Source organism: Podarcis erhardii, assembly GCF_964252035.2.
Source record: "Podarcis erhardii genome assembly, chromosome: 8".
Lineage (NCBI taxonomy): Eukaryota > Metazoa > Chordata > Lepidosauria > Squamata > Lacertidae > Podarcis > Podarcis erhardii.
The window spans coordinates 84,257,011-84,271,470 of NC_138499.1; the positions used below are offsets into that span (position 1 = coordinate 84,257,011).

At 45.3% G+C, this 14,460-nt stretch overlaps 1 long non-coding RNA gene across 1 annotated transcript; it reads right to left on the bottom strand.

Moving 5' to 3' along the window:
• Nucleotides 1-944: 944 nt before the first annotated feature.
• Nucleotides 945-3,749, bottom strand: LOC309347997. Its single transcript, XR_014159119.1, has 2 exons — nucleotides 3,696-3,749; nucleotides 945-1,832 (listed from the first exon to the last, which is right to left on the bottom strand). It is a non-coding gene; the product is annotated as an uncharacterized lncRNA (long non-coding RNA).
• Between the last annotated feature and the right edge of the window lie 10,711 nt (nucleotides 3,750-14,460).

The window sequence follows — 14,460 nt, forward strand, 5'->3', positions numbered from 1 at the left end:
TTTATTTTCCCCAGGCATATGTCCCTCTGCTAATTGCTTTCATGGTGCTTTAATAGGTTTTGTTTCTTCTGATGGCCTTTATGATACTCTTTTACATTGTGTTTAATGCATTTAAAAAAAAAAAAAAAAACACCAAGCCACCATTGTTTAAAGAGCATAAATCCCTAGAATAAATAAATAACTAGCCTTTAGAACAGGGGAAGGCAACCTAAGGCCCATGGGCCACAACCAGCCCATGGGGGTCATTTAACCGGTCCACGAGCCACCCCTGAACCGAGACACCCGCTCGGTGAGTCCCCGCGTGCTGCACTAAACAAGGACTCGCTTCTGTGGCACCATAAATTGTGTCTGCGCAGACGCAGATACTGGAAATCGCGGGTGCATGTGCTCACACACACGCGCGATCTGACCCATGGAGGGATCTCCACTGGAGTGAACCGGCCCAGGCAAGATTAACCTTGACAACCCCTGCTTTAGAAGCACAGGGCAAAGTTCTTTGTGGAACCGTGATGGAAGATGAGGTGGCCATTTTTGGAGCTACAGGTCAAAGAGCCGCAAAGAGCCTGAAACACTATGTGCATCCCTCATGCTGCACTCCTGGCGTGGCACAATGGTTGTGGGAAACCCAGATTCACACACAAACACCCCTTCAGAGCCAATTTAAAATTCATAAAGGCAGGCATGTTTCCAGTGAGGAACGTACGAAGGCCACCATTTACTAACTTCTTATTATGTGCACAGGTGGGAATCAAACCACTTGCGGAACGGCAGTGCCCTTGAAGCTAATGGGATATCTCTGGAGAAAGTTGTTTTGGGAGATGACTGCATGGCGACCACTGCACAGAAAGGAAGAACGAAGAGCAGAGATCTGAGTCCCAAACATTTTCTTTCCCCATTGTCCCCTCATAAAGAAAACAAAAAGGAGAGATAGTAATGTGAAAGGGTAAAATTTCTAACAGAATTTATTCAGAAGCGAGACACGGGCGGGAGGTGGAAGCATGTACTAATATGGTCCATGGCACTAAAGTTTAATATTACTATCCAAATGCCATTTATCTTTCCCCTTTTCCCCATCAGAGTAGGGGGTTTATGTTGGAGATAATGTGATATTGCAGCATAAGCCCTCCTCAGATTTCAAACAGGTCAACTTGTCAAAGCTTTTTAAGGGAGCCAATTACATTAATTTTCCACAGCAGAGAAATACATATTTCATTTCCATCTCCCACTAGAGATGGGGCCCAGGGATTCTTTTTCTAGAGGCTCTTATCACTAAGTAACATTCATACCCCCAAAGGAACCTTTGGCAGTCACTGGTCCATTGATATAATTGAGCAAGCTATGCGCCGTCTGACACTGCCATGGCACTCTTCAATGGTCCTGTGCGCTAAGCACTCAGAACAATGAAGCTTTAGAAGACTGCCACATTGTCAATAAATTTCAATTACACTAATTGCCAAGAGTTCAATGAGTGCATTTTGAAAAAGCAGGGGAAAGGACGAATTTTTAAAAAAGGAAAGAAAGAAAGAAAAAGAAAAGCATAGGCCTACTGAGGCTATAGAAAAGGAAGCAGTAAAAAAGAAAAACGAAACTGCAGTTTGTAATATGGGCATCGGTGTGTGTGTGTATGTATGTTTAAAAGCATGATTTAACAAGATTTTACAAGCTGGTACCAGTTTCAGGGATCTTGTTTTACATTTCTTTGTTGCTGTCACCAAACTACACATGCCGAGAGACACATTTATGTGGCATTGTCTTTCAAGGCAGAATCATTTTCTTAGTTTGGTTTTGCCTTGTTGTTGTTGTTCATGTCCTGTTTAAGACGGATAATGCTCCTGAAAGCAGAAGGCAGCGATGTCAGTTCCATGAGCAAATTAGACGGCTTACTAAATCAGTACAGTGAAGCCAAATGTGTCACCTTATGTCAGGGCAGGCATCCCAAATTAATTACAGCTCAGCAGGAAAGCACAGTACACAGACGTATATGTGCAGACTGCAGCGGGCATCAATATTGAATGTACAGCATTGTGCACTTTCTGCAGGCAAGTGTTAAGGGCAGGTCGACACAACTTATGAACCACCAAACTGAGCACAGCCTGCCAGTGTCTCAGTGAGCATTCTCTTCCTATATGTAAGCTATTATTTACAGTACATTCCTATACGTGTTTACGCATGTAGAAAAGTTCATTTATTTCTTTGTTTCAGGAATTCTATACCGCCCTTCACCAAAAATGGTCACGTAGCAGTTTTGCAAATCATGAAGTGATATGACACACAACCAACAGCAAAAATTTGCATACTGTACTTTGCATACCTTTACTTGCAAGACATCAGAGACATCACCTTGCCAACAAAGGTTAGTTAAAGCAATGGTTTCCCCATTAGTGATGTATGGAAGTGAGAGCTGGACCATAAAGAAGGCTGATTGCCGAAGAATTGATGCTTTTGAATTATGGTGCTGGAGGAGACTCTTGAGAGTCCCATGGACTGCAAGAAGATCAAACCTATCCATTCTGAAGGAAATCAGCCCTGAGTGTTCACTGGATGGACAGATCGTGAAGCTGAGGCTCCAATACTTTGGCCACCTCATGAGAAGAGAAGACTCCCTGGAAAAGACCCTGATATTGGGAAAGATAGAGGGCACAAGGAGAAGGAGACGACAGAGGACGAGATGGTTGGATAGGGTTCTCGAAGCTACCAGCATGAGTTTGACTAAACTGCGGGAGGCAGTGGAAGACAGAAGTGCCTGGCGTGCTCTGGTCCATTGGGTCATGTAATGGATGTATGGGGGTAGCCTGGTTAAGCCTTTCCTGACTGGACAGCCCTTCACTTCGTGGCTATTCAGTTGCTAGCAGAATCCGTCAGTGGGCGTTTCTTAAACTTCTTCCAGCACAGAAGCTCTTTGACACCAAGTCTACGCCTACTTTCCCTGCGCGGAAGTCTTCTGCGCAGGGTGGGTGTGGGCAGAGGAGGACCTGTGCTCTCCCCGCTGGTCTCCAGCGAAGAGTCCTGGAGACCCCTCTCCGATTCCCCCAACCGCCCCCTTTATCCCTGGTGTTACGCTGATTTCCTTCCCCAGCCGATGAGTTCCCTCTCTTCCTGCTTGGCCCTTCTCCGGCATCGCTTGGGAGCCCTGCCTCCACTTCTGGCTCCGATGTCAGTTCCCTGACAGGTCACAAAGAGTCGGAAACGACTAAACGACTAAACAGCAACAACAACTTGCAAGTAAGGACCTCTCTTGTTCTGTTTTGGGCAGGAGTCAAGATAATCAGCAAGCCTGTATTCCCCCTAACTTCCCCCTGACAAAGGTGCTTGGTCCCCTAACAAGGCCTGAAGCTGGATTGAAAGAGATCTAGATTAGGGTTAGCGACTGTGGTACCCTCATTATGTTTTGGACTACAACTCCCATCAACCCCAGCCAGCATGGCCAATGTTCAGGAGTGATGGGAGCTCTAGTCCACAGCAATTGGGTGGCTGTTCTGCTGTCGCTTTCTCAAGGACCCTGCCATGAGACCTACACTTTTGCACACTATTCCATTAATCACAACAGGGCATACTTCTGAATAATCATGTATAGGATTTCTCCGCGTATCTCACTAAGTTAGTCTCAACTGGACATTTAAACTTTTTACGAGGGGTGGGCACTGACCACTGGATTCAGTGTGGACTCTGATTCTGCAATTCAGAAATCAGCCTACCTTGGTCCAAGGTATCCAATTATTTCTGAGGTCCATCCAAGTCTGCCTCCTTCCCTCCTCCTCCTTCCCTCACTACTGAGAAATCAAAAAACAACTGTAACTTTATTCCTCTTTTGACAAAAGTGGATGAAATTTGCAAGCATACCAGCCCATCCAGAGTGGATAAGGTGTGCTGAATTACAGCGAAATAAGTTTAAGGGCAGTTGTGCTGCAAACCTTTTAAAAAAGGTTTTTGGATGAAATTGGATGAAATTTGCAGGCTTTACCCTGTCTGAGAGCATGAATCCTGCCAAGTTTCAGGATAGCTGCAGTGTTTTTTCAGCAAAGTATAGTCTTGGTAGTTTGGGGGTTTAAAGGGGGAATCTCTTAATCTCCCTAAAATTCCATAGGCAACTTTAAAAATATATATATATATTTTATTAAATTTATGGGCAACTGGCTTGAAAACTGCAGACATGCAATTTTCAAAATGCAAAATGTCAGATAAATAGGTCCAAAGGCTTTTATGCTAGGCACCTCTAAATTGGTTTTTGTTTTAGATTGAAAAACTAAAAGGGATTCATTCTCCAAGTAAAAGTAATTCCTTCAGCTTGCAAACCTCACCTGTCAGTCACAATAGCAATAGCCCTCCCACATCCACTCTGTTTGCTCTTCCAGCAACCATCACCCCACCCTGGCATTATGGCAAACTTAGAGACACCACTTTCATTTTAGCAGATGCTTGTCTACAGTAATTTTTTCCATGTTGGGATTGCCAAGGTGCTTTAAAGATCCCTGATTCAAGTTATGCCACATCATACAGATCCTGGTTCACCCCAGACAAGCCAAATATCCCTCTGTTTTGCCTCAGGATTTGGGTCATGCATTTGATGCACCTACTTTTTACAGGCTGCCTTGAACTGCAAAAATAGGGGAGCTGGTTGCCAAACCCACAAAAAAGAGCAGGCCAGAGAAAGTTTTGTGGGTTGCATTAGGATTGGTGGGTCATAAGTTGTTCCAACATGATTGATACCAGTTTCGCATAAAGGTAAAGGGACCCCTGACCGTTAGGTCCAGTCGCGGACGACTCCAGGGTTCTGGCACTCATCTCACTCTATAGGCCGAGGGAGCCGGTGTTTGTCCGCAGACAGCTTCCAGGTCATGTGGCCAGCATGACTAAGCCACTTCTAGCGAACCAGAGCAGCACACGGAAACGCCGTTTACCTTCCCACCGGAGCGGTACCTATTTATCTACTTGCACTTTGACGTGCTTTCAAACTGCTAGGTTGGCAGGAGCAGGGACCGAGCAACGGGAGCGCACTCCGTCACAGAGATTTGAACCGCCGACCTTCTGATTGGCAAGCTGTTGGCTCTGTGGTTTAGACCACAGCGCCACCCGCGTCCCACTCTGTTTCACATAATTAATCATTATCGCAGGCTACTACTGTCAGGAGAGATGGAGGCAGGTATTCAAGTCTTCTCTTATAATAACTCTTTTTTGAAATGTATATTGACCTTTCATAACAACACTCCAAGGAATATCACTGTTATTTACGGATGGATAACTGAGGCTGAGCCATAGAGTACTGTACTATCTAGTCCCTCTACATATATTCAGAGTGTGAAAAGGCTCTTCAGAGCACACACCGCAATTCTGCCATTCCATGGTGTTGCACAGCCCATCACCATTCCTGGTAAGCCAAGGGCAACTAGCAATGTATGTATACTTCTCCCCAGAGCCTAAGTATGGAAGCTTATTAAGGGCACCATGGGTCTTGCAAATATCTACATAAGTGAGACACAGGAGGTCCTAGGCTTGGCAGGAACACAGCAGCTGGAGCATGTCTGGCATTATACTGGCTTGGAAGGGAGAGGCGCGGGTCGCAATATGTGCTATGACATCAAATGTACATTTTCTATAGCAGCTTTCCCCCACCTGGATTCCTCCCGATGTTTTAAGAATACAATCCCCATCATTCCTGGCCATTCTGGCTAGGCAGGGCAGCCACGAGGTGGAGTGAAGGAGCAGTCTTACCTTCACTGCTATCAGAGAAGTGGGGCCAGCACCAGTGCTGATTTCTGGTGAGATCTCACCGGAATCTACCGTCACCACCGCCATTTTGCAACGCTGCAACGCAATGTAGGCAAAGCATGCTTCAGCAGGGTTGCAGTGGCACAGCACTTCCCATTTTGCCTCAAGTGGAAAAACAGGATGTGCTGCCCCTGTTGCTAAGGCTGATGGGAACTGTAGTTCAAACGATCTGGGAGGCTCTAGGTTGGAGACAGTTGCGCTTCTTTGGAGGTTATAGCAGGGGACCGCAGCTATTATATACCCTTAACCGAAGAACGGTACTGTGATAGCCTGGGATTCGGACTCAGAGGCTGAATGTGAGCAATCCCAGCCTGCACAAGAGTCCCCGCCTCCAGAACCAGCTGAGCCAGGGCTGGGGCTGAGTCTGAAGGGTCCTCACCTGTGCTGGATCCTCAGGTGCAGGCACCAGCTGAGTCTGCTCTGGCCCCTGAAGTCATGGAAGACCTATTGCCTGCAGGTGCTCCACTCTCAGCCCCGTCAGGGGAAGCTGAGGTTGCCTCTGGGTCCGGTAACCCTCCAGCCTCTCCGGAACTGCAGAGGCTCAGGGCAGAGAGGCGGAGGGAACTAAGTTCCTGCAGGAGGAGTGCTCGCCTCCGGGTCAAGAGAGGCGAGTCACCTGTGGACTGGGGCCACCCTATGCCTCGGGGCAGATAAAAGCCAGTCAGTCCCAGTCCCAGGTTGTGGGAGCAATGTTGTTGGTAGCCTGTTCCTGCCTGCACCCTGCCCTGCTCTTCTGCCAGAGTTCCTGACCTCACCCGACTCCCCACCTTGGACGCAGCTACAGCTTTGACAGACAGCCTCCATACTGCACCATCAACCTCGGACTGGACTCGGACCTTGCCTCTCGGTTAGTCCCCCGGGACCAGCACAGGTACACTCCTTCTATCTGGGATGGTCATCCTCTTCCACCAAGCATGCAGCTTCAGGAGGGACGCACATGGAGCAGGGAGGGAGGGAGGGAGGGAGGGAGGGAGGGGACACCCGCCTAGCCAGCTAGATCAGCTGAATCAACCCTGGCGATCAATGGGGTGACAGATGTCGCAGCCAGATCACCCTCACATCCGCTTGGAGACAGTTGCTCTACAGGAATGTCCACATATGGATGGAGGTTTCCCCGCCCTGTTTTATAGGCAGGCCTGGTCAGGGGATGGAGCCTTCTTGAGAAGTAGAGCTGTGATGGAAGCTGGACTGCAAGAACAACACGGCCACTTTCCCCTCCACTGAGCAGTCTCAAGGGCTTCACCACATGGGGCAGCAGTCAACACAACCCAGAAGACTTGCCGTCTGAGTCATGACTGGTCTGACAAGTACAAAGATGGATTTTTTGAAACCTCGCATTTGACAACCTAAGCAAATAGTAGGGAATATTTCTTTTTGTCAAGGCCTAGTGTTGAGAATAATTCCAACTAAATTCATGAGAGGAAAAATGTAATGCCAGAGCTGAGGTTGATGGAATGGAAGCATAAGAACTTGAATGAAGGCCTAGGAAGGTGGCGGTGGAGGAGAAGCGTATAATTTGGAAATGATCACTGAAGCAAGCTACAACATAGCCAGCTCTTGCTACGTAAAGCTTGTTGAGAAGTCAGTTTAATATTTAAACCAGAGACATGGGTGTTAATATAAAATTGCAGATGAGCTTCAGTTGGAAAATGACACGCCCTGTCAGCATAATAATGTCAAAAACTGCTGTGACATTGAAAAAGGATAAAAATAAGTTAGCAGAGTCGAAGGAGTAGCAGACTACATTAAGGGGAGCGGGGCTATTATCAGATAATGTGGAAAGCAGATAAGTCTACTGTGAGAAGTGATGTGGTCGGAGAAGTGATGAATTAAAATTTCCCCCTCGGGTATGATTGCTGGATTTACATACAAGGAAAAAGAACCAGGCAGAAGTGCCTTTCCTGAGGCCACACAGGAAAAATATTTCAGTCTTAGGAAAAGAAACCTGGATTCCTGTAGGGAAACATATATGGATGGAAGGATTTCTGATAGGGCTGGATAAAAAATAGATGGTTTTCCTGTCCCATTTTTTTTAAACAAACAAACAGAAATAGATAATAATTTCATTAAAGAGATCTTTTGGTTGATCTTAGACTTTGCATGCAATACAGTGGAGTGCAGAACCCTTTTTTGGCTAGCAGATCTTTATCTCCCCACCACATGGACCACCTTTGACAGGTGTGTGGTACCACCTAATGTCATTCAATGGACATCATTAGGTGAATGAGAGGCAGGTAGTCCCACCCACCTGTCAAAGGTTGTCTGCCAGGTTGGGGAGCGGGGAGCCAGTGGCTTCAAAGCACCACACTGACTTGATTGCCACCTCCTGGACTAAGGTGTGGATCAGAATATAGATATTCATGGGATTTTGCACTTGTGTGAACATTGCATTGTCGTTTTAAGTTTAAAAGCCATATAAAGATATTGCTGTGTTTTGAAATGTACTTTTTGAGAGAAAGTGGGTTTATCCATGTGTAATTTGAAGAAAAATACATTTCAAGTACACATACAGTGGTAACTTGGTTGTCAAATGTAATCCGTTCCAGAAGACCATTTGACTTCCGAAACATTCGACAACCGAAGCGCAATGAGTGGTTGGAAAATTCAATTGAGAAAATTGAGAAATGTGCCTCAGAAGCCGTTCGACTTCTGAGGCACGTTCAAAAGTGGAAGCATTCACTTCCAGGTTTTCGGTGTTTGAAAACTGAAATGTTTGGCTTCCGAGACACTCGAAAACCAAGGTACCACTGTATATATAAACTTATTTAAAAGCAAATTTTCACATGATTCTTGTTTTTAAATGCAAAAACAACAGGCGCATGCAAAAGTTGACATGAACTGCAGATCCATTCTTACCCAGCATAACTCATGGCTCACAGCTGATTTGGAGTTCACTTCTCCATTGCAAACAAAAACCAAAAAACTCACAACCCAAATACTCTTGGAGGAAGAGAGGTTTTAAGAACAGGATGAGGGAGAACAACCACATACAACATTTGCAAGAAACGATCAAGAAAACTAACCGAAACAGATAAGCAGTCTGGTTATTTAGTTCTTGGCATTCAAAGGGGTTAACATTAAAGAACATCTGTGCTGGCTTTGTAGTTCAGGTAGTTTCACAAAAATCAAGGAGAGGTCTATCCTTCCTATTTCATGGAGAGTAAGATGAAATAATGTTGCAGTAAATATTAACAATTATAAATACGTAGAGGCCAACATTAAATAACTTTTGTCCAAGTGTTTACAAAGCATCCTGGTCATCCTGACCACATATGTGGCAGAACTGTGTTTCACGTTCCCAGAAATAAAAACAAATTATGGGAGACATTATGCGTAGTTAGTAGCATAGCCAAGCAATACGAGTTGGACAAATCTCGTATTGGGTAATTATGAACATCATCTCTAGGATGTTTCTGAGCAATAATTCTGCTGATAATGATCATAAACACAGGCTGGATCCATTCATCACACATTATAAAATGTGCCATAAGTAGAAGAGAGAATCGTCCACTACAGAAAGACTGCTAACCATGTGTCCTAGTTATTCTAAAACATAAGAAATGTTATCAGTGGTGTGTGTGTATGTGTATTCCTTTTTATGAAGTTGTTACCTAGAGTTTAATGGGCCACTCTGATGTCTCTCACATTTATCGCAACTTCTTTTCTCCCTATACTATATTAGTACTAGTCTGTCGTCATGCAGGGGACACACAAGTTTCTTGCCAATGTGTGTGTGTGTGAGAGAGAGAGAGAGAGAGAGAGAGGGAGAGAACGTTGTCCATTCATCTTTGAAATGTAGCTGGAGAACTAGTAATTTCTGGTCATATTACATTAAAATGAAAGTGTGTGTGGGAATCCTTATGGCAAATAAGGAATTTCAATCATTTCCTGTCATCATTCATTTGTAACTGCCAATAGCCACTGCTTAAATCAATGGCCCTGAAAAATACTGCTTGGCTAGGGAAACCAGAAGGGGAAAAAACTTCAAACAAAAATAAATAAGAATTTATTAGGAATGGATATCTGTCTTCACTGGTTGAATTCATTTTTCAGAAATGGATTTTCCTTAGTTGTTGTCTGTATGGTTTTATAATTAATACTGTCTTAAAACAATAATATTGCTATTATTATTAGTCACACAGAGTACAAGAAATAGTCTACAAGTTGACACAGACAAGATAACAGAGAAAAAGGAGGAAAGTAAAGGCAGGAATGAACAGAGAAAGAACATGTGTACCGTATTTTTCGCTCTATAAGACGCACTTTTTCCCCTCCAAAAATGAAGGGGAAATGTGTGTGCGTCCTATGGGGCAAATGCAGGCTTTTGTTTCAGCCTGGAGAGCGAGAGGGGTCGGTGCGTACTGACCCCTCTCGCTCTCCAGGCTTCAGGAAGCTATCCCCCCAGCCCGGCAAGCTCCTGTAGCGATGCCGAGGTTGCGCGCAGCTTCGCCATTGCTCTCGGACCCGTTCTGGGGGCTGGGGTCGGGGGAAGCTCGGGCTTCCCCCGCCCCCAGCCCCGCAAGCTCCGAGAGCGATGGCGAGGTTGCGCAACCTCGCCTTCGCTCCCGGACCCCCAGCCCCGAGGCTAAAAACGAAGCCAGGACAGCAAGCAGGAAACATCCCGCTCGCTGTCATGGCTTCTTTGCTCTTTGGGGCTCGGGGGGGGGGAAATAATTTTTTCCCCTTTCTTCCCCCCCCCAAAAAAGTGCGTCCTATGGGCCAGTGCGCCCTATAGGGCGAAAAATACAGTATTTTTTTCAGTTACCACATACCTAGCATTACGCATACAGGATGGGCACATACAAATTCTTTCAAGGGGGAGAGACTCCTGGAAGCAATGCATGGTATTGTTTTGTTTTAATGTCTCTTCTGTGTGGATAGGACAAGACGCCATTATAAATAGTAATATGTAAACTGCACCCAATCAGGGATAGAACTGTACATAAAATGGTCTCTGGAGAGATGTATTTGATCAATTGCTATCTCTTCTTCTTTTGCAGCATTACAAAACCACAGCACGTCCTCTCTGGCCCTTTGTCAAAACTTCTGGTTCCTACCTTGGTCATCTCTTGCCTTACTCTTGTCATATCTTGGTCCCCTTCACTCCACCAAGTAATTCATTCACTGTTCTCTTTGCTCTGGTCACATGGCACCCTCGTACTGGCTTCTCCCTGATCCAGCACTGGCTCCTCATCCTTAAAAGTCCCCCATGTTCATACTTATGTTGCGGCTCTTAAATCCTGATACATTGCTGCCCATGGCCTTCACTGGTCCAGCTCCTGCCCATAATATTTGCTGTTTCAGTTCCTCCAGCCCTGTTATGTACTGAAGTTCCCACCCTGGGCAGCAGGGGGATACTGTAGATAGTTATGCAAATAAGGGATCGAAAGTGACGTTCAGTGATTGGATAGTTTTAGAAAATTGTTACAGTTACATTGTACTGGAGCTCTTTATAAGCAGGCTGACTGAACCCTTCAGTTCAGTTCTGTCCTGGCCTGTGAACAGACAAGAGTTGTTTGAAGAATCGCTGTGTCGTCTGATATGTTCACCCACAACTTAACAAGCCCCACTGTCTTTGGCCATCCAAAATTATTGCTTGGTCTCTCCAACAGCTCTACTCTTTCTTTTTTCTTGTCCCTTGTGCTTGGAACTGCCTCCCATAATCTCTGTATGGGGCTACCTCTTTTCCTTCTTTAAAACCATATTTCCTTTGAAGCGTTTGATGCAACCCTCTCACCCCCATACCCAACTGTAACTAATGCTAGGTATAAATAATTGTCCAGTAGCACCTTAGAGACCAACTAAGTAGTTTTGGGTATAAGCTTTCGTGTGCATTCACACTTCTTCAGATACATTGAAACAGAAGTCACCAGACCCTTCTATATAGTGGGAGGGTAGGGTGGAGTATTTCCCAGAAGGGTGGTAGGAGATGGGTGATTGACTTAATGGGTATGGTAAATCTGTTGACGACTGTTAATGACTGCAATTAGTCCTACAGGAAAAAGCAAGGGATAGTATACAAATGACCAAAAATAGCTTTAGCATGTGTAATGAGACAAGAATCCAATATCTCTATTCAGTTTAGTAATAAGTTTCAGTTTAGTAATAAGTTGTAATTCAGCAACTTTTCTTTCAAGTCTATTTCTGAAATTCTTTTGTAATAAGACAGCTGCTTTGAGATCTTGTATTGAATGTCCTGGGAGATTGAAGTGTTCTACTGGTTCTCAGTCTTATGATTCCTGATGTCTGATTTATGTCCATTTATCCTTTGGCGTAGGGTCTGGCCTGTTTATCCAATATAGAGAGCTGAAGGGCACTGTTGGCATTTGATGGCATACACTATGTTAGAAGATGAGCAATTAAATAGTCCTGAGATGGTGTGTTTAATGTTGTTGGGTCCAGTGATGGTGTTGTCTGGGTGTATGTGGCAGCAAAGTTGGCATCTGAGTTTATTGCAGGCTCTGGTACCAGTGTCCATGTTAAGTCTGGTTGTTGTATTATTGTGGGTGAGGAAGCACTTAATGTGATACATAAGAGACTTGTGATTATTATCAACAATCTGTTGTGTGCCACATGACTATTACTGGCGGTGGTAATATGAGTTATGGTTGCCACATTACCAAAATGAAAAGAAAAATGAGATATTGCATCATGGAAAACAGGATAGAACAAGAGACATATTTGCATAATATTTGTCCATGCTACTTTAAATATATAAATGCATGCTTAGAAATAATTTAGTTTTTTTAAAATGCAATGCATTTCATCATAGTGGCAATTGGGAAGATGGTGAGCAGGTGACCTACCGTATTTTTCCATGTATAAGGCGACCTTTTTCTTTTTTTTCTTTTGGTGGTAAATTGAGAGTCATCTTATACACGGGTTAATAGGCTAAGTAACTGAGGGCTGGTGCTGCGGCGGTAGCAGGGAAATGTTGGAGAGGAGGCTGCTTACCCGCTCTTCCCGACTTAGGAAGAGTATTTGGTGAGTGCCAGTATGCAGTGTATTACGGCACCAGTTCCATCAGCCGGAGCAGAGGATCGTCGAAAAGCTGTTCAACAGCTCAGCGGACTTACAAAAGAAGTTCAACGACTGTTGAGGGTACCCAAAAATAGGGGTCATCTTATACATGAGGTCGTGTTATACACGGAAAAATACGGTATGTGCCTGTTCAGTCTGCTCTCGCAGCGCTAACTGCTAAAAAGCTAGTTCAAAGCCTGGCTCTGCTTTCTTGTTGTTATCTCTCTTTAAACCAGATCTGGACTGGACAATCCTTCAAAGCGAGGGTGCCTTCAAATTGTCAGCATCGCCCTTGCGCCAGTGCCACCAACTGGACTCAACCACTTCAGCCCCGACTGGGCCAGGCGAGCTGGGGTAGCACTTCCAGAGACCTTCTTCTGCAGGAACAGGTCTAAGTGCTGTGGACTCACAACTCAGAGCTGTGAGCACCGAACTCACTTCCAGAAGACAACCGTGCCCAGCAGAGTATAGCAGAGCATAAATCACTCGGATGACAGTGCTGAAGAATATCTTCTTTTATTCACTAACAGCTACTGTACTATACAAACTATATACAAATGGAGACGCTGGACTGCACTGTTACAGCTGCTTTCTGCAGTGACCTTATCTACACAGAGATAACACTCAGTCCCCCCCCCCCTTTGAAGTGAGGCTGGAGCGGAATAAGGAGCAAGCACAATCCGCCCCCTCCTCTCTGGAAAATCAGCAGATTCTTGCAATGGGAGGGGTGAAATATCCTCACAAACAGAGGACTGTCAAGCAGGACATTTGGCCTAGTATGCTAGCAGGTTTTACGAAGTATCTGACTTTACATGGGAGCAGGAGAGGAAACAGCTCCTTGCCTCAAAAGGCTTACAGTCTAGTTCATGGGAAATGGGTGCAGTCATTGGAGAGAAAGGAAGGGGCTAGCATGAAGGTGTATATGGAAATAAATAGTGTTCTGGGATGGAATCATGGGGGAGTGATTTTCTGGTTGACTGAATGCTACTACAGTATAGCTAGAGATGAGCCAAATTTTCAAGAGCTTTGATTCTCATGCCAAAACATGCAGGTTCAACGAAGAGAAACTTTTTTTGTGTGAACACCTAAAGTGACACATTGCGTGGCACATCCCCTCCCCCATGTGAAATGAAGACACTGGACACATTATTTAAGGTTAATGGGCATAAAAAGGCCACAACTTTATTGATTACAGAATTGAAAGGTATTGGCCTTAGGCATTGGCTCCTATCGACTACCCAGCATGGAGACCGGGAAGGGTTATCCACAAGCCGTGGGAGCCCTGTTGAAGTACGCCAACTAGGATCCCATGGGTGTCACTGCTCGGGGGCGTGCTGGAGGCCCTTACCTCCCTAGGTTTCGGACAAGGCAACGCCCCCCGGAGTCCTCTACTGGACTACCCTTTTCATTGGGGGAAGGTGATGGCGCTTCCTCCCCCCCTTCATTTGCATACAATTAACCCCCTGCCAATGCCTAACCACCAATACCGCGGAAGTTGTGACATTTGCTACGAGGTAGGTGAAAAAACCAAAAGGCTAGAAGTGCGCCAAATTGGAAAAATTCCTACCAGGCCCCTTGCGGCAACCAACCGGAGTCCATAGCAAGGTCATAGCTAGCTAAGCCTAAAGGGTGGGTGGGATGGGAAAAACCGCTCAGCTGGAAAGGGGAAAGAGG